This window comes from Parasteatoda tepidariorum, chromosome 6 (assembly GCF_982258835.1).
Source record: "Parasteatoda tepidariorum strain Cologne lab strain chromosome 6, Ptep-v5.0, whole genome shotgun sequence".
Lineage (NCBI taxonomy): Eukaryota > Metazoa > Arthropoda > Arachnida > Araneae > Theridiidae > Parasteatoda > Parasteatoda tepidariorum.
In genome coordinates, this window is record NC_141760.1 from 66,642,250 (window position 1) to 66,668,952 (window position 26,703).

Sequence of the window (26,703 nt, forward strand, 5' to 3'; positions counted from 1 at the left end):
ATTATGTCGCTCTATGTTATTTAAATCAGATTTAATTGGATACCTGAAAGCAACGTCACGCGTGCGTGTCGAATTTGATTGGCTTCTGAATCGACATATGCCACGTTTAACCTACGATGAATTCACTTGCAGAGGTCCATTAGTTAATACTAGATATCATACTGCTGCCCAATCGTTAGCATAATATTATACACCGAAGAGCCATTACATTATGACCACCCTGCTAATAACATGTAGGACCACCTTTAACCCTCAAAACTGCTAGCACCCGCCGTGGCATTGATTCCACAAGGTGCTGATAGGTAGTCTGAGGTATCTGGTACCAAGCGCTCACCAACTGGTCCTGCAATTCCCTCACATTGCAAGGGGGTAGCGGGGCAGCACGAATTTGGTTTTCCAAGTAGGACCACAAATGCTCTATTGGATTAAGGTCAGGTGAATTTGGGGGCCAGGACATGACTTGAAAGTCACTGGAATGTTCCTCGACGATCGACCCTTATGACATGGTGCATTATCCTGTTGATAAACACCATTCCCCGCAGGAAAAACTGTTGCCATGAATGGGTGAACCTGTTCTGCAACTACAGTAGAGTCCCGATAATCCGAGCCCCGGTTATCCGAGTTTCCGCTTTAACCGAGCTATCAAATATTTTAAGGATTTTTTTGTTCTAGTTTATTTTTTACTTTTAAAAATACCGCCGAAAAATAAATCTGAATTTTATCTTCCAAACACTCGGGAAAACAAAATCTAACAACTTGGTCCCATGAAATGATCGTTAATATCGTCAATAATGAAAATGAACCTAGCGAAGATGATGAAGACAGTGATGATAAAAATCAACATATAAAAATCTCTCACATAGATGAACTTAAAGCTGTCGAAAATGCTATTGAATACATAGAACAACAAAAAGAGGCGACACCAGCCTTCCTGTTATCCCTAAAAAATGGCGAAACATTGCTGCCGAAAAGCACCAAAGTTACGTAAAACAAAAAACGATTAAGGACTTTTTTTAAAGTAAAAACACTTTAATTCTCGCAAAGTATACTTTTTAAGTTTTTTCAAGTAACCTTTTTAATAATAATAGGAATGGTATGTGATATACTCGTATAAATTTTATATTTCTTAAATATATTACATTTATACCAACTCTTTTTCTTTCTTTTTTTATACTCTTCGTTTTAACCGAGTTTTTCAGTTATCCGAGTTAGTCGTGGTCCACATTAACTCGGATAATCGGGACTCTACTGTATATTCAAGTAGCTTACAGACATCAGGGATTGTTCTATGAGGATTATGGGTCCTAATGTGCCCCATGAAAACATTGTTCCTGGGCGAGAAACCATGAAAACCTGGGCGAGCCCATTGTTATAGATTGAGGGTGGTCATAATGTAATGGCTCTTCGGTGTACATTTTAGCATTTTCGGAATATTATTAACTTTTGACTACCGCTTATAGTTTTTAGGTGCTTTTTAATTATTTACTTTTACATGATTCGACAGCATGCGTATTCGAGAACATAATTCAGTATTTTGATATCTTGGAATGATAGTATTTTCAGTATCTTGACGATATTTTCAATGATTTAAAAATAAATTTATTTATTTTTATTTATTACAAGGGCAGCTTATTACCTTTTAAAAAAACTTTTTAGAAAATTTTAGCATGACGTTCCACCTTCACTTTTTTAACCGATCTCTCACCAGTGCGGGATGTTACTATAGAAAATATCATGCTTTGGCACTAGATCGGCAGCGGGAATGTCAAAGTATTTTATTAAATAAGAGATTGTTAAATAAGATTGTTCGATATAAAACGTATCGATTAAAACTACTTTGCTAAAGTGGCAAAATTATACTCTCATAAATACATCCTAAAAATATTCCAATGAACCAATTATTATTTCTGAGAAATGCTCTTAAGGATGCTATTTAACGCTCTATCACCAAGAAAAACAGAAAAGCCACATTTTGAGTTTACTAAACTACCGTCAAGGCTTTACTTTTAAGCTATACTACCTTGGGGGAAAAGATTTTCCGACCATCCAAGACAGACAAATAGCTTACATAGTTTTTTTGTTTTTTTTTTTTTTTTTAAAATTCACTAATTGGGCGATATTTTCTTTCCTTCATGAGAATTATCAAAACGTATGAGTAATTTTCAATAACGTACGATTTCTTTTGAGCCGAAGTAATGAACTTTTTATTTATTAAAAGATTTTATCACAAATGCTTTTCATTTCCAAAAGAATTGTGGTTTTTATAAATATTCCCATCTGCGCCTTTTTCATAATCAGAATGCAATGGTGCAGATTAGGGATGAATAAAACTTGACCTAATAGTAATGAATAGCAATTGCGAACTCATAATAGTAAAGGACAAAAAACATTGTTTGTTAAAAGGCGTTAAATCTTATAACGGTAAAACATTCGAAGAAGCAGCTGTAAGGCAAAAGCGTTTTCAAAAGTGAAGACTGCTAGATAAGAAAATAATAAACGCATTTTAGATGACAATGTCTACTCGAGCATGTTTATCAGTTGTACTTATTAGAAAAATTGTCGTCAACAAAACATCATTCTATTTACACGCTACAGTGCTTTTCGCTTTCTAACCACAAACCCGGTTTATTGATGATGAAAAATGGCATTGGTTTCGCTCGGCTAAACTTTATTGTACACCGTTAAAGGGCACCAACCTAAACCCTTTGATACAACGAATGCAGATTTTTAAGGTCAGAGAGTGACACGGAGCACTTATGGGTCACGGTATGAGCGTTTGAAACTTTGTTTCTTTTAGTAGCGTTTAATTATCCTTATTTATGTAGCAGGGGTGTACATTAATTTGTCAATCATTAAACTGGCAGTTTCCTTCTGTTGTTACAAGGAAAAATGAATGATTGTTATAAAATTAATCATGCAGTTGACAGTATCACTTGCAGGCTCTGCCCTAACGTGAAAAAACCATGCAACCATGGCAGTCAATTGCAGATTTTCTCTTTGCTAATCATGTGAAAAAAAACATTTTAAATAATTTGGCCACTTAAACATTTGTACTGCCATTTTAAATAAAGTAAAAAAATAATGTATTTGATCATAAATAATGGGATTAATTGAAACCGGTGTTTGTTTTGTAACTATAACATTTATACCGCGAGCAAAAATGAATATATACAAGCATAAATAATGCGGTTGATAGAGGCAGACGCTTATTTTGGAACTGAAATAAGTACTATAATCAGTACCGAAAGTAAAAATGTATATGAGCATAAATAATGTATAAATAAATAATTAAAAACGTATGTGAGTATAACAATTAGTAACGTAGATGAGCATAAATAAAGTGATTAATAGAACTAGATGCTTATTTCGTAACTATAATGTAAGTACTGTTATCAGTATAGAAAGTAAAAAGTAACGTATGAAGGCATAAATATGGCGGTTGATTGAGACAGACACTTGAGTATCATCTTTAATACCGAAAATAAGAAGTAACTTATAGGGGCATAAATAATGAGGTTAATAGAAACATACGCTTATTTTATAACTATAATAAGTACCATCTTCAGGACTGAAAGTAAACTGTAACTTTTATAAATATAAATAATGTAGTTAATGGAGATAGTCGTCTGTTTTGTAACTATAATAAGTACCATTATCAGTACCAAAAGTGAAAAATAATAACAACGTAACGATAAAAGTAACTATAAAGATGGTTAATGGAGGCATATTTGTTTCGTAATTATAATAAGTACCATTATCAGTACAAAAATAAACAGTAATGTATATGATCATAAATAATATGGTTGATAAAGACATATTGTTTCGCAACTAAGAACTATTATCAGTACCAAAATAAAAAGTAACGATTATGATCATAAATTATATTGTTAATCGAGAAATATTTGTTTTGCAACTATAATAAGTAATATTATCAGTCCCAAAAGTAAAAAGTAACGTATATGATCATAAATAATGTGTTCAATAGAGATAGACGTTTGCTTCGTAACTTTAAGAAGAAACTACATAAGTGCCGAAACTATAAAGTAACGAATATGATCATAAATAATGTGGTTGATAGAGGCAGACGCCTGTTTTGTAAGTATAACAAATACTATCATTGGTGCTGAGATAGAGAGATAACAACTTAGAAGCACCGAAAAAATATAGTCGACAAAATACTAATTTCGATAATGTAGCAAGTATCCTGAGCAATACCATGAAAAGTTTGTGTCTCTACACTAATGATGGTAATTTGTTATTATAACAAAACAAGTGTCTGTCTGTGTTAGATATATTATATATATACTCCTTTAGGTTGTTGTTTGAATTTATTTAAAAAAAACATTACATTCTAAAAAAGTTTTGATTCCATTATTATGATGTTACAGACTTAGATAATATTAAACGCAATTTTTTATAATTTGTTTCATCTCCACTAAGGAAGGTTTATCGATAACTTGAACTGAATTGAACTGAAACGGTTCAAATCAGCACTTTTTATGGTATTTTTGTAAATGCTAAGGTAAAATTTTACCAACCCTAAAAATAGAATTAGAAGATTATAATTTTTAATTGTACCTGATTTCCAAAAGTTAAGCATAATTTATAAATGTGAAAATGTGTTAACTTTTGGTCAACAATGTATATTAGCATGTTTGTTTAACACAAAACTATTATTATAAGCTTTGCTTTGATGGAAAGTTAATTTAATAATTTTCAGGTGCATTTTTTTTAAATAAGAAAAACACCTTTTATCGAATCTGAAAAAATGCAATAACTAATTTTTAGAACATTTTAAGTGCAGTTCTGAATGTTTCTACAATTTATAACAATAATATTATTTAATAAGAATAGTTTAAATTTATTGGCTGAATTCATATTGGCCAAGTTAAGCATATTGAATGGTTTATAAGCTAAGTTATTTTTACTGTTGATTATGCAAAACTTATTCATAATATGAGGAAGTTGTCGTTATTGGAAAACGTTATGAGCTTATGATGTAAAATATAAAACCGAGCTACGTAAAAGACGAATTTTCCATAACAAGAAAAGTCTTCTTTTCCAATAAATTTATGAAAATCAATGAGGCTGAAACTAAAAGGAAACCATCGATTTAAAATTCTGCGGGATCACTTCAATAATGAAACGAAGAAAAAATTTGCTTGAAAAAATTAAGTGAAACAACTACTGATAAAATATCCAACATATGTTCCATATTTGTTTATTTTATTACACTCACTTATAATCCTTAAATATTAGGAAGCAATAATGAACATAAATATAAAATTTATTTATTTATTGCTTAATTTGTTTGCGTATAATATAAGTTTTATTCGACAATCAGCCATAAAAATGTTTTTATATAAACTTAGAAAGTTTAGTCAAAGTATATTTTATAAGCAATCGGACTTACTCCAAGTCGCATAAAAAGATAAAAAAATAATAATTATATCATAAAAAGACATTTGTCATGCACCGTTTAGGGTATTCTCGTTGGATTGGAAAATCACGTGATATGATCATCAATAAGCATAAAAAATTCAGATATAGTTTTCTGTCATCAGTATAAAGTTAATAGCATTTACAACTAAATTTTTAACTGTAAATTATTTATTAATACCTTATTAAATGCTTGTACTAGTATTATTTATTTACCATCCCTTATTCATATTATTCTTCATTATGATTACATTTCAGAGTTTGATAATTTTTCAAAACAAAAGGCATTTAAACTAAAAGTATTGTTTCTTTTTTGAATTATGAAGTAACCCTTTGATACTACATTAGTGTGTAATAATATTTAGTCACCGTTTTAAAACGTTATATTGACTTTTTTAAGCGTTACATTTACTTTAGCAAAACATTTTTTTCTAAAACTGTGTTTAATCAATGCAGTTTAAATAATGTATAAAAAATATTGAAATTCGAAAGTAATATTAACTTTTAGCAGTATTGCAAAATAATCCCTTTGGCAAAAAATACTTAACGTGTTTTTCTCGCAATCAAAAATTCCTTAAGAATTTGAAAAAGAAATTTGTGGATGAAGTTGCAACGGAAAATCAAAAAAATTATTGGGTTTAAATTTTGTCTAAATAGCATTGGAAGCTAAATCTGTATTTATGTAATGAAGATTCAGATAGTTTAATAAAATAATTTTTAATTTTGATGTAAAAATCTGTTACTGTTAAGAAACAAAAATTACTACAAAGGAATCATGGGGGTTTGTAATAGAAGAGAAGCAGAAAAAGGAGGCCTTTAATATTGAACAATACACAAAAAAATTGACGCACCAAGAAGCAATCATCCGATTGCTTTGAAATTTCGTATGCATGAATGTTTTAAACAGATATGGCTGGAATGATGGCGACTGGGGACGCATAGTCTTTAGCGACGAATCCCGCTTCCAACTGTGTCCTGACGATCATCGAAGACGTATTTGGAGACGCACAGGGCAGAAGGGGGATCCTGCCTTCACTATTGCACACCACACCGGCCCTCAACAAGGCATTATGGTCTGGGGTGCCATTTCCTTTGACAGCCGGACCCCTTTGGTCGTCATTAGAGGTACACTTACTGCACAGCGGTACGTTGACGACATCCTAAGACCTGTTTTGCTACCGTTCCTTTTGCAGCGTCCTGGGCTGGTTTTTCAGCAGGACAATGCCAGACCACATACGGCACGTGTTGCTATGAACTGTCTGCAAGCTTGTCAAACTCTTCCTTGGCCTGCCAGATCACCAGGTGTCTCTCCCATCGAGCATGTCTGGGATATGATGGGAAGGCGATTGCATCTGGCACGGAATGTTGATGAATTCGTTCGACAATTGGATCGAATTTGGCAGGAAATACCGCAAGAGACCATCCGGGAGCTTTATCGGTCTATGCCACGCCGTGTGGCAGCTTGTATCCAGTTTGGAGGTGGGTCAACACCTTATTGAACTTGTTACTGTAACTCTGCAATAAATTATTCAATTGTTCTGAAATTTTAATCATTTACTATTCTGTACATTGTCTTCCTATCCACCAACTTTCGTTTCAATCGGACAACTCTTTCTTGGTGCGACGATTTTTTTGTTATAGAGTGTAGAAAAACGTTTATGAATATATGCTGTTTATGAGTTCTGTTGTCAGTATATGCTGTTTAAAGCAACTTTTAAATTTTCTAAAATCTTCATAATCAAATGTAGAAAATTAAATTATTAAATTAAAGAATTATGAAATAAATTAATTGTAATAATAAACTTAAACTTAGAAGTTTAGCTCAATAAATAGTTAAAATGAATAATGCTTAATCAGATTTCAAACTATGTAGAACTAATTTAGTACTTTTACTGAAAAAATTAGATTTATAAAGAAATTATCATAAGTGAATAAATATGTTAAATGTTAATTAATTTATTTAGTTTATTTAACAAATCTATGCTTACTAACAACTTTGTGCTGTAGTATGCTGGTAATTAACACAACCACAAATATTTAATATTTCCTTGCAAAGTTGTTATGATAAATATTGCTGCTAAAATTAAAAATATTCGGAATTGAAAATTTTGTTATGACTCAAATTAGTGTTAATATTATTTTTAATTATTTTTTATTGAATTTTCCCCTCTTGTTTTTAAAATATTCTTCCTGAGTTCAAATTACTTACAGTTACAAATATAATTTTAAAATATCTTATTAATCTACGTATATAGGGTTTGAGAAAACTTTATGAAAGAAAAATTATTGTATTTAATTCGGTTAAGCTTCACTTGACCAAATAAAAATGTTGGCATCGTTCTTTCATTTACATTAATTAAAGCAATAATAATAATAATGAAAATCACTGATAAAGTTTCCTTTACACAGAATGAAACATTTGAGTTTATTTTTTACTCGGATTCTCTTTCTTTCAAATACATTCTATCTATGTCTGTTAGATGTCAAGAAGGTGCAGTTAGATAATTTCAGCACTAAATATACAATAGTTTACTGAAGAAGTAGTCCCCTGCCGAGTCTTTAAACAACGAAACAATCTAGTTTTTGGTTAGCAGCCAACTAAGAGTGACAAGAAGAAAAAAGAAAAATAAGAAAAAAAGAAACGTCTTAAGCATTCCTTCCTCACTTTCGATTGGGATGGATTTACTCATCTTAGGCAGAAAAAACACGCATTCTTATAATGAAGTACAGTTTTTTTGGTTAAATTTATATTCTTTACCTGTTCCGAATAAGTATACATTCTGAAAATAGGTTATTTATTTTAGTTTCAGAGAAAAAAAAGTTTATTGGGATTTGAAGGATATTATTTTACTTAAAAGTTTGTTGGGAAAAATGTCTACTTATGCATTTCAAAGACTTACAGAAGCCTACACTGTAAAAAATTCCGGAAAAAAAGTATCGGCACTTAGGATGTCGGTGTATTTTACAGAAAAATCTATTTTCACTGGAACATGTTATGGAACAAAAAAAACTGGTAAACCGTAATTTTTACAGTAGCAATTACGGTAAAATCATCGAATTACTCGAATTAAATAAACATTACTGCAAAAATTATGGTATAATATTGTATGGGAAGAATGGATTTTTCGATAAAACGGATCTTATGGATGATGCACATAAAGTGCCAGTACTTTATACCGTAATTTGATCCGCAATTTTTTTCATTCCATACGAATTTTTAACCAATGATTTTTATTGCTTATCTTGTTACTTCTTTTGCCGCACATTTGAAAACTACTCAATTAATACTAATTTGATGAAAACTCGGTGCATTTTTTAAAATTATTTTTCTGGTGAAATTTTAAAATTTTAAAAGTTTTTTTATAATAACTAAAAGGAGAGGAATGACTTTTCACGAATGCATTCCTAGCATATAACACTATTAATGAAATCAGAGCTTATTTGTTCGGAGATCCTTTGAGCATCCTGGTACACTTACAAAAAATTCGATTCTATGTTGAACCATTGAACCATAATATTATACAAATAAGCTATAACTTTAATAAGGTATTAAATTCAGCAATTTTTCTTAAAATTTGAACATTGTATCTTGTAACCAACCTTATTACTATATCAAGGATGCAAAAAGCTTGCAAGAGATTATGTTGCATCTTGTAAGCAACCCCCCTAATATTATATCAAGCTCGCAGAAAGTTTGTGAGAGATTATGTTTTAATGCTCACTGAAATTTCTAACGGTGAATTGAATTGTAAAACTGTAATTGAATTGTTGAAAACATTTCTCTTTATTCCTTACGGTTACATTCTTTTTAGTGTAACTATTTAGCATAGATATTTTTTCAAAAAATAGCATCTTAATCTTATTATTAAAAGTTTTAAAGCAGTGCATTCCTTAAATATACCTAATGAAAACAGAAATTTCAATATTAAACATTTTTTTAATTATTGAATTAAAAATTTCTAAAAACGATAAAAAAAAACGTAAATAGAACCGATAACTGAGTTGTTGGAATTTTACAACTTTATACGCAAAAATTAATATGTTGCAAAATAATAAATACATTTTTCTTAATAAAAGAAGATATTAAATCTCCTTGCCAAATGTTTGTCGAAAACTTTGCGAGATTATTAGAATATTAAAACTTTTCTTCAAAGTTTATATAGCAATTTATTATCAACATCCTATCTCGAAATTTATTTACTCTTAAGTTATGAGATATTAGTTTTTTTTCGTGGTTCACCTGAGGGCTTCTGAAAAATTTTCATATTTATGAGTTTTGCACCGACTTCTTAAAGCTCTTCAATGGCTAAAAACACTCATTTTAAAATACATCTTTTCACCAGCATATTGTAATTTTTAGTTAAGAAAAAATAGTCATTTTGTTGGTAATATCAAAACAATAACAAAATGTATGTAAATATTATGTTAAAATTTAAATTATTCTATTAATTTGTAAATATTTTAAACAACCTTAAATTTATTTATCGACAAATAAATATTCAGATCATTTATAAATTTGTCAAAAATGTTTAATAATGTGAATCATTTATTTAATGACATATTTACATTTCCGTTGATTCTCACGTGGTATTAAAATAAATCTAGAGACAACCATTAAAGTTTAAAAAAAATATAAGTTTTTGAATATATTTTCGTGTTTCCATAAAAAATAAACATCAAAATATCTACACAAAATGCGTTAGAAACTGAATTTCTTTTCCACATTCCGGAATATTTCTCTTTATATATTCCGCAATATTTCCTGAATATATACAAGTGTTTCTTCCTAGTCAAATGTTGCAGATTATTTTTTCTGAACTCCTTTAACTTCTTTGAAAGCATTTTTTTTAAAAGTCTAGTAAATAACTTTGTAAAAAATTTAAACATTCCTAAATACTTTAAATATTATTCAGTTGATTCGTAAATTTGTCAAAAAACTTTTCATAAAGTGTATAATAGATAATTTAATTTATTTAATGATATACCCAGATTTAATTTTTACAGAATTTTAAAAATAGAAGCGTTGAGATGATGTCTAAGTTTTTCAAAGAGAAAAAAACTTGATTAGGGAGTAAAATTTGGGAATCTTTCTCATTTCCATAAAAGTTAATATCAAAAAATTTTCAAAAACGTGTTCGGAAATGAATTTTTCTTGAACAATTAAATGATGAATATTTCAAGTTTTCTCCCTTGCCTAATGTTTCAGATTACTTTTTTGAACTATTTCCTTGAAAACTATTTTTTTAAAAAGCAATTCAACGAATTTGCAAGAAGTTTAAACTATCCTAAATACCTTAAATACCATTCAGATCATTCGTAAATTTTTCAAAAACTTTTAATAAAATGTATAGTAGATAATTTAATTTATTTAATAATATACTCAGATTCAATTTTTACAGATTGTTAAAAATAAAAGTATTGAGATGATGACTAGATTTTTTCAAAAAGTTAACATTATAAAGAATTCCCTTTTTTTATTTCCATAAAAATAAACATCGAAAGGTCTTCAAAAACGCGTTAGGAAATGAATTTTTTTTTTTAACAATTACACGATGAATACTTCAAAGATTTCTTTCTTGCCTAATATTTCAGATTATTTTTTCTAAACTCCTTCAATTTCCTTAAAAATGATTTCTCCATATTTTTCGGAACTGAAGTGAAGTATCAGAGAAATGAAAAAGTGAAATCCAGATAAAATAGCGTCACATATCGCCGATGATGACAGAAAAAGTGAAGGCAAGAAAAGTGTCAGAACAAAATTTAATTCCTGCGAAAAATTTATCTTTTCAGATTTAAAAATCAGTGTGATTTACTTAAATGATTTCATTTCATTAATCATAAAAAGAATATTCAAACGATTTATAATTTGTCAAAATTATTTATTGCAACAACAATTTATAATTTACTATAATGAAATTAAAACAAACCCCAATTAGTATCGGTATTTAAAACACTGTTGAGTTGAAAAATGATAAAAATGCTTCAGAATTAGAAGTAAATAAATATATTAAAAAAGAAAAACAAGTGAAAAAAAAGGGAAAGTAACATATTAAAAAATTATGTATCTGAGTGGATATTTACGTATGAAAAAACATTTTCAACTTTTGAAAGGAGAAATTAGTGTTAATATTAAGTTAGAAAATCGCGCTAAAAAACTTACCGTTTTAGAATGAAAACTTTTCCTGTTTTAATTTAAAATAAAGGAATCTTGTACCAATATGATAAATGTTACCCAAATAGTTTGAAAAATTATTTAGCTATCATAGGTTAGGGTTAGCTTATCAGGTTTACAAGATATTGAAAGTCTTAATGCGCGTATTAAATTTTGGATCATAAAATACAATCCGAAATTCAAAGAAAATTGTGATCGAAATTCATGTAATGATTGCCACGAAATAACGAGCTAAGTAACTATATTTTTGTTTCCCAAAGTACATAATTTGCTACTTTCATTTCTCTGCAACTTAAAATAAGGATAATGGATGTTTAGAATTGAATTAAGAAATCATCTAAATTTTTGGTGTTTGTTTTTGTAGATTTTTTCTTTTCCTTTCTTTCTTTTTTTAAAATGTTTGTTTTGAACTTATAAGAAACCAGCAAGCTGTGTATGAGTATTTAAATATTCAAAATAATTAGTTTACAATCAGAAAATATAAAATTGTATTAATTTTGAGCTTTTAAAATTTCCTTGAACATCAGTTTCTCCATAATTGTCAGAATTTTCTTCAATAACTCTTAAATATTGATTTTCTTTATTTTAGTCATATTTAGTCAGTGCAACATAAACAACAAACATAATATGTGTAGCAAACTGTTTTGGATAAAATATATGTAATATGTCGAATTGTTAAATATTTCAAAGGCAATTTTCAAATTTTTCCGATTTCACATTGTTGTTTCAAGCACTAACTTAAACCTCTGTTTACATACACTTACTTACTTATAAATTCAGTATGAAGATTTAAGTTTAAAGCTAAATTGAAATATCATTTCAAATCATCTTCTTCAATGCTCCAACATATCGTAATCAATACAAAACATTTTTCAACTATAACTACCAAGCTAATTATGCAGTTTTTTATAAAGTTTGATTTTCAAATTTATTATAATCCAGCCAATATTTCATAAAGACTTCAGAAAGTTAGAATAAAATCTACGCTTCGAATTTTTAGCTGTTCAAACTTTTCCCATTGAAAAAGAATACATCAAATAATTTGAAAACTATTCTCGGTATGAAATTCAAGAATATATAAAATTTTATTCCTTTCCAAACCTCAGAGAAGATTAAAGTCAGTAATACGTCTCGGATATATTAAAAAGAGAAAGAAAAGTCATAAAGAGCTAATATTTTTAAAACTACTAAAAATAAATTAAGAAAAGTCTTTCAAAGCCAGTAGGAAATAAATTTTTCTCAAACAATTACGCCGTAATTTTCTTTTATTGATGTAAAAGTAATATATCTTTTTAATAGTAATAAAAATTCAATTGCAAAAGTTTTTCAATTTATTCTACTTAAAAATTTCATTTTCGTATTCCCTCTTTCATCATGATTATGAGACGCAGTTTTATTATCAAACATAAAAAAGCTTAATAATAAGTCGAGTAATATTGAAAATAATGACTAAAACTTTTTTTTAATCAAACTAATTTTATTTTGTGTCTGCTAAAATTGGTAAAATACTATACTAAAAGATGAAAAAGCAAATAATTATGATTCAAAAATTTAATAAATATGACTGCATCTTTGGAATAGGTGAGCATTAGCGAGTAGGGGTGGAGAGCACTAATATTAAGAATTATCAGATTTTTCTGTAAAGTACCAAAAGAATTTTTATCACATTCTATTTATTCTTTTAAAAACTGCATTGTTAAATTGTTAAATTTATTTTTTTACTTCGAATCACATTTATTATGCATTTAACCAACTATGGTATTTGCAACAATCTGCAATTTTTATATTATCAACTGCGTTTGTAAAGCGTTGGTATCAATAACCAGCATAAATGAGTAATAAGATATTAAATAAATTAATTGATTTCCTTATGACGTAAATGGAATTAAGAATTTAAGTAAAAATAAGTCATTCATATAATGTGCTATAAAATAAATTATCGTAATGATATTTTGTTTGAAAAATGCACTAATTATCTTAATTCCTTTATTAAACTTCATCATTCTATTTTTAAGAAAGAATTCATTGATTTTGGTCTTAAAATATATTTGCTTCTAACTGAAGTGGTAAGCTCATTTACTTAATGATGAGACATTCTTGAGGGGAAAAAATCTAATTAACGTAATCACAGTAGGTTTTTTTTGTTAAATAATGCATTGTATTTGGATTTATTTTCCTACTTAAAATATTTGCTGTGTAGATTATGATCATTTGATATGAATTAACGCTAATTAATTATTTTATTGGGCTAAATTCCTTTTCGTCAAACTGTAATAACTGCTGCGTAGCATGAAAAATCATTAGTATTGTTCATGTTTATTTATATTCTATTTTATTACATTTGTTCCAGACCAGTGATTTCCTATGTCGATTCCATGTTTCTTGAGAGTTACTAAGAAAGCGAGAATTAAGATCATTTTTTAACCCATGTATTCTAAAATAATGCACGGAAGAAAAATTTCTGGTAAATTTATCGTACTATATGGTATTGAAATTTCTGGTAAAATATACCCATAGTTTTTGTTAATAAAGCCACATTATACGGTATTTAAGCTATTGATTAGGTAATCTTTCCATTCATATGGTAACGGTTTACCGGAAATTTTAGTTTTTAAGCTTATAGTTCTTTTTACTGTTCTATTACTGTTCTATTCTAAGTTTATAGTTCTTGTTACTGTTCTATTTTACATGTAAAACTTATGTAAATTCAATATTACTTATAAAAAATGTAAAATTAAAAAGTAAATTTAAAGGGAATTTCTCTCATGCTATGCTATAAGGTATCGCGATAAATTTGTCAAATTTTAACAAAATTATCGAATTTCATTACATATTATAAAACTATATTTTAATGTTAATTTTATCAAAATCATTGCCAAAGCGCTTCGGTTAAAAATTACCAAGCTTTTTGGTCTTCCCGTGGAACCAGGAACACTATAATATTTACCATATTCTGGTAGTTTTGACCATACTTTTTTTTCTCAGTGAGGGTATCGATCGTGGAAGGACTACAAAATTGTTAATGCTCCTTAAAATATTAAACTAAAAAAAAACTATTTAAAACAAAAAATCTTGAAAAAAAATTTTTGTTTTAAACACGTGAAAAAAGATGTAAATATTTACCACTGTGTTTTTTCATTCCGAATCTTCAAATTTTTGTTGTATTCTAAGTAAGAATCGATATTTATTAGACAATGTTAATTTTTTTTAAAATTGATTCTTGGGTCACAAGACCGCTTAGCTCTTTCTCACTGCTTTAAAAAGGTTGCGTCTATTTGGTCTATTAGTTTATCTAGCAATAATTTATATTTGGTAGTTTTGGTCAAGTAGTAGTTATTCTAGTAGTTTATACTATCTAGTAGTTTTGGATCCGGAATTAGTGCACAATCGATGTTATCGACACTCTGCATGAAGCATTTGGGGAAACTTTCTGTGACTGTATAGCAACGCGCTTATAAATGTTTTTATTAGTTACATTTTAATTTATAACCGGCATCTAACCACCCACCCATTTTTAAGTTCACGTTTATTATTGTAAAGATTCGCAGTTTTGCAGTTTTGAACCAATCCAGAACTCATTGGATCTAATGTGATAAATAAGCTTTAATGGAGGATTTTTTTGATGGAACTAATACGTATTTGCGTGAGAAGAAGAGGAAAATCACGAAAACTTCATACGGTTAGCCCGATGACAAGGGGATCTTAACCCGTGATCCGTCTGTCACTGAGATATTTAACGTCAGTACTGTGGTTGATACGATTGAGGAGCAGATTTTGAATCAACCACCTATAGCACGGATTCAAACTTGGGCCACCTCATTGGGAGGCGAACGCTCTATCCCTTGCGCAGCAGCGTCTTGGTAAGTTTTTTTTTTAGAATCTATAGCAAGTTTTTGCTTTTAAAAAAGACGGGTAAAAGAACATGCTTTGAAACTTGCTCGACCTCCTTTACAAAGTATCCGAGCTTTTTAAACGAAACAGATAGCCAAATTACGGCGAATTCTACGAATTGTAATATAAATAATAATAAATCATAAAAGAAAATGACAAAAAAATCGTTTAATTCTTATACGCGTTAAATGCTTAGGCGGTTTTTACGCTAGGACAGGAAGTGTTGCCATTTTGAAAACAAAAACTCAGTGGTAGACGAATCATGGCTCAGACCTCTTGCCGTCAGCCTAACCATGCGAGGTTTTCGTGCTTTTCCTCTCTATGTAACACAAATGCGAGTTAGTTCCATCAAAAAGACCTCCATGAAGGCAAATTTCTCCAGAACTTGATCCAGGAGTTCCCTTGTCTTCTGGATTGGGTTCAAAATTACAAGGATACGGACTTGAACATTGGTAGTTGTAAATCCGAAAAATTGGGTCTGCTGTTCAGCAACGGTTATAAAATGAAACAAAAACTCCTTTCTGTAACCAAATTTGCAAAACATTTGCTTTAACAGTTATTTTTGCTTTTTATAAGATAATTTAAATAAATCAAATTCAAAACATAATATTTTGATATGTTGCGATTCGACATGAAAATGTTTTTGAAGAAAAGACATTTATATATTCCATAATTAGCTTAATATGAAAAATATTTTTTATATATTTTTTCATTAAATAAAAATAATTTTACAAAACAATTTTTACAAATTTTAAAAAGCCTCTTTTGCACTTTTTTAAAAACATCGACACAAAAAATGATTCTACCAGTCATTTTTACTATCGTCAGTTTCAAAAAAAAAAAAAATTTTTTTTTGACTTAGAATTTTTTATTTTGAATGAAATTAAATATTTGAAGACATTGCTTGGATTTCAAATTAGTTTTTTAGAATAGATTATAAAATAAATTAATTATTAAAACCGATTTTACGTATTTTTAAAAAAAATATGAATGTACAAATTTCTGATGTTTTCTTCTAAGCGTATCAGATTAAAAGATTTATCGTCTGCAATACTTTTGATCCTTTTAAATTGATCCTTATACTAAGTTCTTTTGATATTTGATGGCTCAATCTATTCCTCCCAAATTAGATCTTTAGGTTCTCGGTTATTTTATTCCTCAAAATACAAAAGAAATAAAATCGAATTTTTTTTGAGCAAATCAGTGAAATGGAATCAATCTATTTTCTCCATGTTAACGACATCACGTATTTTCGATTGAATGCTTCCTTTTTGTTTGACTAGTAAAGAAATTTTGACTTAAGCTATTTTCCCATTAGTAAAAAATAAATTAAAGTAACAGGTACTTTTCTTTTATAACAGTAAACGTTCTATGTTCTTTCATTATATAAATTGATTAAGTATAAACTACTTAGTCCAGAACTAATAAAAGAAAACTGATTTTCTTTCTGATTATAAATATCATTAAATATCAAAAAGAGAATTTCATATGAAAATTAATATTCAGTTTCGATGTTATTTAATTAGTTAACACGCGAGAAAAATACTATTGTAAGAAGTTGATTTTGATAATCAGAAATGATTTTGATAATCAAATTTATAATCAGAAATGTTCAATGTACCCTTATAATAGTAAATAAATTAGAAACAAATTATTTATTCTGGAACTAACTCTTAGATACAGATGGGACTTTGGTGTTCTTTTTAAATTTACTTTTTTTCTAACTCTCTAATTACAGTCAAAAAATAATTTTTTAATTATAAAAAACAGACTAATAGTTACTAAGGAAAATCAGGTAGATTATTGAAATTTTATTTGTACTAAAATATAAAATCTTATAAAAAGTAAGTTCAATTTTTTAAAATTCGTGTTCAAAAATTTATCAATCATTGATTTTAAAAATAATTGATTTTGTAACTGCAAATAAGTGCACATTTGAAAATCATTGTTTGAAAGGGAGCTGTGCTTGAAATTGATGTGGAATAAATTAAGTCAACAGAGCATAATTAAAGTTTTCGAAACAGAGAATACTTGAAATTTTATCGAAACTTATTTTCTCTCTTATTAAAAGAGCGTATTCGTGAAATGTCTTGTTTGTATATGTTCGATCCTTTCTTTTTTCGCTTTATTAAATTGTACAGCTTATAATGGAAGTTAAAATTGAGAGAGGTTAAAAATGAGTTTCTTTGACACAAGCGATAGATTTTTAAATTTGTGATTCTTAGTAAAATAATCTTCTAAAAATGAAAACGTCACCTTTGAATTTTTAAACAAAATAAATGCAATTATTTTTTTGGAACATATTAAAATTTCATTACATTACGCAGCTTATTTTTAAAATTCTTACTTAAATGATTTCGTAAAAATATTAGTTTAAAAGAAAATTGTTTTCATTCCAAAACTGAGTTAATATAATTTGATTTAGAACAGATTTAATGATATCTTTAATAATAATCAAAATAATGCTCTTACAAATTCAAAAATAAAGTTTTCGACTGTTCGTATAGACTCTCAATATGTTAATTATTTAAACCTAAGAACATAATGAAATAAATTAAGAAAATAACGCTAGAATATGAAGAAAAAGCTGTTAGAATGTAAAAAAAATACTGTTAGAATATAAAGAAAATAAATAAAAGTACAATATACGAAAAGGTTTTGTTATATAAAGGATCATTTTGAAGCAGAATCTTTTTACATGTGACATTAGAAAGCATAATTTTTAAGAAATAATTTATGTAAAAATTTAAATACATGTAGACTCAGATTAAGTGTATTTATTTTCTAGTACCATATTTTTTTAAGTTTTAATTTAGCTACAAGTAGAAAAATGGAAAAAAATATAATGATAAAATAGTTATGAATAAATTTGTGAACTAAGCTTAAATTGATCTGAATGTTATAAGAAATAAACATACTATATTTTAATCATATTTGAATAGTAGTTTAAAAAAATGATTATTTTCGTGTTGAAAAGTACAATTTAAAGTACAACTTTTTCAAATACAGTAATGCAAAATAAGGACACAAAAACTTTTATTCCTCAAGTATAGAAATACTTCTAAATGAACGCTAAGAAAAAAATGTATAGTCAAAAATACCAAAATAAGGTAAAATTTATCTACTCTATGAGAACACCAAAATGTTCAGTAATTTGTATCGAATCACTTTGGTATAGATTAGAGTAAAATTAATAATCAAATATGGTTTTATAATATGTGATTAAATTTGGTAAAACTTTGTCATAATGCTATAGAGCATGGCATAAAAAACATTTATTCAGTTAAATTTACAATTCAGTTTTGTAATTTTTATTAAATGATAATAAGTTCATAATTTTGTTTGATAATAAGTACGATAATTTTGAAAGCAGGAATTTTCGGTGAGCCTTTAACTTATGAACGGAAAAATTACCAAAAGAATGGTTTAAATATCGTATATTTCGATTTTTGCAACTAAAATTATGTTTGATTTAAAAATGTCATTACAAAACGTTAATTAAAACGTTTACGTTAACAAAATATTAACGTTAATTTCGACAGAACTTTTATCTCCGTGAACTAAAATCAAAATAAGAACCGATTCAAAATCATCAAAAGTAAGAATTAAAAAATGCGCCTCTAAATTAAAAAAAAGCAAATTGATTGCATTAAAAAAGCAAATAAATAAAATAAAATTGCTTCGAATATAAAAATAATTTCAAATCATGCATCAAAAATACGAAATTATGCACAGAACAATTTAAATTTAAACGATTTTTCTAAAGTCAATATTATAGTTGTTTTTGTTTCATACAGTACCGTTATGTTCGTTTTGATTTCAAATTACATACAAAATAAATACTCTCTTGAAGCAAACATCAAGCCCTTCTATTTGGAAAGAAATGTTCAAGTAATTCTTTTGTCTTCTCCATTATCTGTAATCTTTAAAACGACATCAAATAAATTGCTGATTTTTTTTATTGCTGCTGTAACAGAAAAGGTTACTTCCTGACTGTAACATCAAATAGAATATTCGATTCCCTTGGAGAAAAAAAATGTTCGGACCAAAAGAAAAAGTTTCTAGCCATCCTCTATTTGCTCTATCTTTATGAGGAAGCTCTAAGTCACGTGTAAAATCTATATCCCAGAAGACAGCAATTTTATAGACTTAGTTTATATTTAGAGAAATGGAACGAATTCTTTCTTTATCTTGCAACATTAAAGTTTTATTTTGCCAATGGTTAGATATAATAGATTTCAGAGAATCATAACAGAAAAAAAATCTGAGTTCTTTTGTAATGTTTAAAATTTATACTGTTTTGTAAGAAAGGTAGAAAAATTTTGATAAATAAGGTAACGTTAATAAATATGGGACTAAGAATTTTTTTGTGAAAATAGTGTAGAAATAAAAGAAATATCGATACTTCTTGTTTACATAGAGCAAATGATACTTTATTTCTCTTACACAAGCAAAACTATGTTTCTTTTTGTATCAAATAAAAAATAAAATAGTAAAAAAACTTGTACTATTTTAGGAATCTTAAGCAAAAAAAAGCTTTTTTTTCCGCAGAAAAATATTTAGAACTTCATTTAATAACACTGGATAGCAAATATTTTTAAATTTTTCATTTGTTGCATGATATTATATAAAAGAATTTGAATATTTACCCATCGCTTATTTTAAATCTGCAATCAGTTTATCTCGCCAAGCTACTATTTCTTTTAAATGACATTTTCAGTCTTTTTTTTGTATTAATGTAAAAGTTTTATCTCGCCGAGCTACTATTTCTTTTAAATGACATTTTCAGTCTCTTCTTTTGGAATAATGTACAAGTTTTATCTCGCCAAGCTACTATTTCTTTTAAATGACATTTTCAGTCTTTTTTTTGTATTAATGTACAAGTTTTTTCTCGCCAAGTTACTATTTCTTTTAAATGACATTTTTAGTTCCTTTTTTGTGGTAATGTACAAGTTTTAAAGGGCTATACACAACAGGGGATGAATAAATGTTGCGACAAACTTCAAGGGGAGTTAATGGCTCATCATCAGGATAAAATTGCATTGGGACTTACTTGTATTGCTTACTTGACTTGTTGATGTATTTTCGAACATGAGTCCCTCACGGTCGAAACTATCATCATACGCTTTTTCTAATTATGAACTGTTTCTTCGCGGGCTTCTGACCACGTCATTGTAGGAAAGCGCCCCTAGTCACGCACTACGACGACATTTACGGAGATGCGTTCCAATTCAAATTTTAATTCTGGTGTACCTAATGCGCTCTAACTCCTCTTAAAATTTGTCTCAATATTTGTGTCTCCTGCTATATATAGCTTTTTTAAATTTGCATAGTAGACAGAAAATGTAATTTTAAAAAAAAATCTCTAACTTTAGGAAATAAACTAATTTTATATTCGAAATCCTCTCATAATAATTAGGCAAGTTCAGATATTTGATAAAATTCTACAAGAAATTTTGTTTCTTTGAGTAATTAAAAAATGTAGGACCTTAAAGAAAACAATCTAAAATACATGTGTATAAAAGTAAAAATTAAAAGATGTATAGTTATAGAAATTTATACAAGAAGTTGTTAATATTTAGGTGGTAAGAGGAAAGTGGTGCATATTAAGACATTATTTTTAGTAATTTCATAATTTATAAATTCCTTGTATTTAGTTTTAATATTTTTGTTTCAAATAAAATTGGCATAATCACATAAACAAATCACAATTTTCCTTTTTTTCCCTACCTGCGTCAATATATGGACTAACTAAATACGATTAAGCTGAACGACGAAATTAAATACCTGAATTCGAGTTTGTTTCGATTATTATAATTTAAGTTAATTTTTTTCGAAGATAAATATATTTCGTAGGTACTATTACCTGGCTTGATAGCCTGATGTGCTTACATGATTAAAAAGAAAACATGGCACGTTGGCCGATAATTGTCAAATGCCTCAGAAAAATATAATTTTATTTCAGAGTTGCTAAGGTAAAATGTTTTGCTATGGTACAGATTCTTAATTGAAAATTTAAATCAAATCCTTTGCAAGTCATAACTTATTACCAAAATTATATTCATCGTTAATTTTGATAGCAAAAATCATTGTATATGCACCATGGAAGGATTAAAAATATGAAAGGATAAAAAAAAGAAAGATAAAGTATAATCTTTTTCGTGTAATTACTTCATATTTATTAAGGAAATCGTTTATAATTTTGGAAATGAGGTAATCAATTAAATTCTTTTTTAAAAAATAAAATGTATTTAGTTTTTAGATAGCATAGGAAGTGTGAAAATAAATTTTCAAAAATAGGAATAAAAAGAAATATCGACAGAAAAATATTAAATTAAGAGTAATACAATTTTTAGAAGAAAATGTTTTTCATTTTATGCAGTAACTCAATATAAAACTTCTTTCCAAAAATTTATTACCTAAAGAATTTTATAGTTAATACTTTCTTCACAATAAAACAGAGACTTTCAGCATTGCTGCTTTTAAAAGTAATGTAAAATCTTCGTTTTTATTTTTGAACTTAATTTACGAAACATTTCTTGAAATACGCGAAATGAAATAGTATTCAATAAAACAACACAACACAACAATCAAGATAATTTGATTTATTTCGAATGGTTTTTTCCGTATTTTAAATAAAATCTACTATTTTTACGATATAATGTTTTCTTTCTTAATACATATAAACAATGCGTGAAAATTAAAAGTAGTTATAAAATTGTATGAAAGCGTATTAGTTCTTTCAAATAAAATTGATATTCTCAGTTATTTTCGCATTTAATTTAATAGTTTAAGCAACTATACGTGTATGGAATAATTGAATTAAATCTACAAGTTCTAACTTAAAGTAAAACAGCTATAAATTAGATTTTATAAGGTTTGTTTTTCTTACTTTAAAAGTAAATGCACGAGAAAGTAAATGCTCGAGAAATGAAGTAAATGGCAAATTTGAAATAGCTATAAACTTGGAACAAGTGCAACGATGATCTCTAATTCTAAACACATTAGGCTTCTGATGATCTTGATGATTAAAAAAAAGCATAATTAATTCAACGAATATTAGAACGCTGAGCTTGAAACCTACGTCAGCAGATTAAGAGATGAATGAATGCATTACCGGTTTTTTTTTCTTACTTAATGATGAATAGCAATTTTGAATTGAAGATTATTAACTCTCTCTTTAATTCCAATTAAGAACTAAGACAAAGAAGAATGGATAACAAGACCTATGCTTGAAGACGAAGTGTTTCAAATAAATTAGTATTTTTGAACGTTTTTATGTAGTATTTGCTGCAATGTGTAGAGGAAATATGGAAGGGTTGATCGCTTTCTACAAAAATATATTTTTACATTTTTTTTATTTTTATATAATAACATTTTTAAGTTTATATTTTTCAACAATTTGGAGTGTTTACCAATTGTTTAATTAATTACGGGGGGGGGGGTTGTTTTCGTTTCATGTTGCATGGCTTTTTTTTTAAATAAACTGATCTTGGATATTTTTCGATGGCTGTTTTTAAATCTGTAATTAGTTTCTCTATCCAAGCTACAAGTTTCTGTAAATGACACTTTTTGTCGAAAAGTTTGAAAATGTTATATATGACTGTGTATGGCATAAATGTTGCGACAAGCTTCTTCGGAAGTTAGAACCCGTCATCAGGATTAAAATAGCCTAGGAACCCTTGCCCAGAAATGTTGTCGTGCGTGGAAAGATGCACTTCTGTATCATGATCTGTTCAGAAGCACATGAAGAAACAGACAATAATAAGGGGAAGCGCCCCTAGCGGCGTTTGACGACATTGCCGGGCATGAGTTCCTATGCAATTTTAATCCTCATGATAAATAACTAACTTACTCTAACTAATTTTTCTAGAAGTTAATTGTGACATTTACGCTTCCACGATACATAAGGTTTTTTAACTTGCACATTTTTACGAAAAATAGACCAAAAAAATGTATTTAATATCTGTAGCTTTAGAAGCAAAACTGATTTCAGATTTGAAATACGCACATCAACAAAAACTTTGTTTCCCAGTCCTATTTTTTAATTAAATTACGAAATACTTTTGTTTATTAATGATTTTTCAAGAGTGTTCAAACTGGATTATAGCTCTCTACTTGAGGGTGGTTTGAGCAACTAAGAAAAATATTTGATTAGCGATAGTTTCAAGAGTTAATAAGGCCTACAACAATAATTAAATGTCTAATACACTGTTACAGATAGTAAATATAAATCGGTTTATTAGTTCATGTAATACGAACCATAACAAAAATATTATTATTATGAACATAAGTTTTGGTAGTTGAGTTGTTCTGAATTGCATGGAGAAAAACGGAGAAATATAACTGTTTAAATTGGTGTGCATTGAAAAAATGAGGAATATACTGGTATAACGGTCACATCAATAGAACAATTTAGGTTCTGTCAGATAAATGAGTCATCGCTATGCTTTCCACATGTCATTTCTCGTAAGTGTTTTAATCGCTCATAATTTTCCCAATCACTTTGGTCAATTTTGTTTTCCAGTTGTTGCGATGACAAAAGTGGGTCAAATAAAAAGTATTTTCAGTCCTGAATATAATATTGGTCTTTATAATTATTATAACAAAAATAAATTATTCTAATTTCAATAAGATTCTATTTCTCATTTTTTTTCTTTTAATAAAAGGATGCACTTTATTCTTGAAATTATTTTTAATAAAATAAACAGAATAATTTTGTAGAACACAGAAATTCTTTTTATTTTAAGAGAGCTAGCTTTAAAGTCAACTAAAACACAGAAAGAAACTGCATTTTCTGCAATAAAACTTTGCATTCAAGTTTTCTAAAAGATATTTATCTTCTTCTGAGGAAGCATTAATTTAATTATGAAAGGGATTAAGTTAAAATCCTATTTTTCCTTTATCACTAAATTCATTTTTTCGGTTCTAAGAATAATTAATTAGAAGCAAGATTATTAAATCAAATTCGGTAATGCGTTCGGTCTCCTGCGGCTTTTTATGAATCACAACTAGATTAGCAACTACAAACAACTAGCTAATGTGTTTAAGAATGAAAAAAAATATAATTACGATAAGCAAATGAAAATTTCAAACTCATCTTTTTTCACTCATTTATATTTTCCATCCTTTATTTATTTAATTAGTTTTGTACTCTTCCATCTCAAAATTTTTAAACTTGATACTTGTTGTTTTCGAAACAAACTGGTTTGAAGAAGATCGCGAAACTGTTGTTTGCGTTATGAAGTGAATTTTTAACTTGTCAGCAAAAAGTATTTATTTGAAGAAAGTATAGAAAAAGTATGGAAAAAATGAAGAAAAAAAGGACATTGTTTACGGTTAGTAAATAAGAAAATAACTTCAAAAAAAAATTCCGAATAAGGTTTTCACTTAAATTAGTTTTTAGATTGCATAATAATTTGATTATAGTTAGCTATAACATCATCAAGCAATACTATACCAATATAACATAGGTTGATATTATAGTTTCTCCGCATTTTGACTCGATTTTCGATAGTGAAAAGAAATTATTAAAAAGATTAAATAGTTTTATCAACAACTGTGTCAATTTTCTTTCTAAAGACAGGTTAAGAGGCACCGAGATATTCGAATTTTTTTTTTCATAAGAAATAGTAGAATTAATTATTTTTCAAATGTTGAAAAGTTTAGATCAATTAGAGCGCGAGATAACACTTGGTTTTTCGTTGCTTTCTTATATTGATCTTCAAGTGATGCTGAAGACGCTTGTTTATACTATAACTTTTTCATACATAACATGATATATCTAAAAACATACCCCAAAATTGAAAAACCCTTAGTCATTTAACTCCCATTTAAAAAAAAATTAATTAATTTATTTATTTTTCCTTAACTTTTAAAAAATTATCTAAGGAAAAATATGTAATTTTTAATTTTGAATTATAAAATTGTTTTAAAACTTTTAAAGAGTTAAAAGTAAATGTATGTCTGGGAAATTTTTTATTAAAATTAAAGATATTTCTTTTAAAATATATATATTAGAAAATATGTATGTTATACTATTACTATTACACTATTATATTATTTAAAAAATATTTATTATGCTATGAAACTACTTCTTTATAAATATTATGTATATACAATATTTTCAAATATATCAAAAATTAGAAGCATTCCTTTTTTTAAAAATATTTCCTTTTTTTAAAACGCCTCGTATATTTATTGAAGGGTACAATATCACCAACATGTTCATAACCGTGCATGCATTCTTGAAGGAAAGATTCAAAATGTGTGGCGTATGTAGGATAGCAGATTTTACTTGAGAAGGATGACGATAGTTTTAATTGGCGATGGAGACAAGCTTTTAACAATCGTCAATTAACTGCGACGTCCTGGCCCTCTAGTGGCAATAATTTCTGCAAATTGTCTTGGATTTGTTTTAAAAAAGTTTAGCAGTATGAGTAAATTTGTTTAACTCATTATTAAATAAAAATATTTGAAAAGTCAAACTTTATTATTTATTTAGATAAAAGACTTTTTTTTGGATATTTAGACTTTATTTAGATAAAGTATCCTACCAGAATTTTGAACTAGTTAGAATGAGGCCAATTAGGGAGAATTAATATATATATATGTACACTAGCGGACAAAAGTTTTTGGTCAACGTGTGAAAAGCATTTTAACCTTTCTATGCGGGTTTATTTAATTTTTTTTTTTGTAGAGATGATTTCCATTTTATTTAGTCAAGCCAACATATATATTGCACTTGATTTCATAATTTTTTTACTTTTCTTGCAATTTAATGAAAAATGTAATCTTATTCGGATTAAATTTAAATCTTTATACTCAGCTAAGTTGAATATTTCTCTTTGTCTTGTAGAAACTAATTCTTCAAAAATAAATGTCAATATTAAAGTAAAGTTAAAATCATGATTTCCGTAAATAAAATGCAAAACTTATGCTTATTTGCTAAAATTGTATTTTCAACTAATTCTTAGATGTAAGAAAATTGCTTCATGAAAATCAAATACCCAACTGATATGAAAATTGCATTTGATTTAAAATGACTCTCAAAGCGCTAACTTTGCTTTCTGGTTGATAAGATATTGAGAATGCTTAGGAATAAAATTATACATTATTTATTACATTTCTAATCAACTATCTGTTATAATATATATATATATATATATATATATATATATATATATATATATATATATATA

The 26,703-nt window shown here is 27.6% G+C and overlaps 1 protein-coding gene across 1 annotated transcript in view; it reads right to left on the minus strand.

Annotated features, from left to right (window-relative positions):
- Positions 1 to 26,703, minus strand: part of LOC107448444 (carbonic anhydrase 2) — a 151,026-nt gene that overhangs the window by 55,483 nt on the left and 68,840 nt on the right. The window lies entirely within an intron of this gene.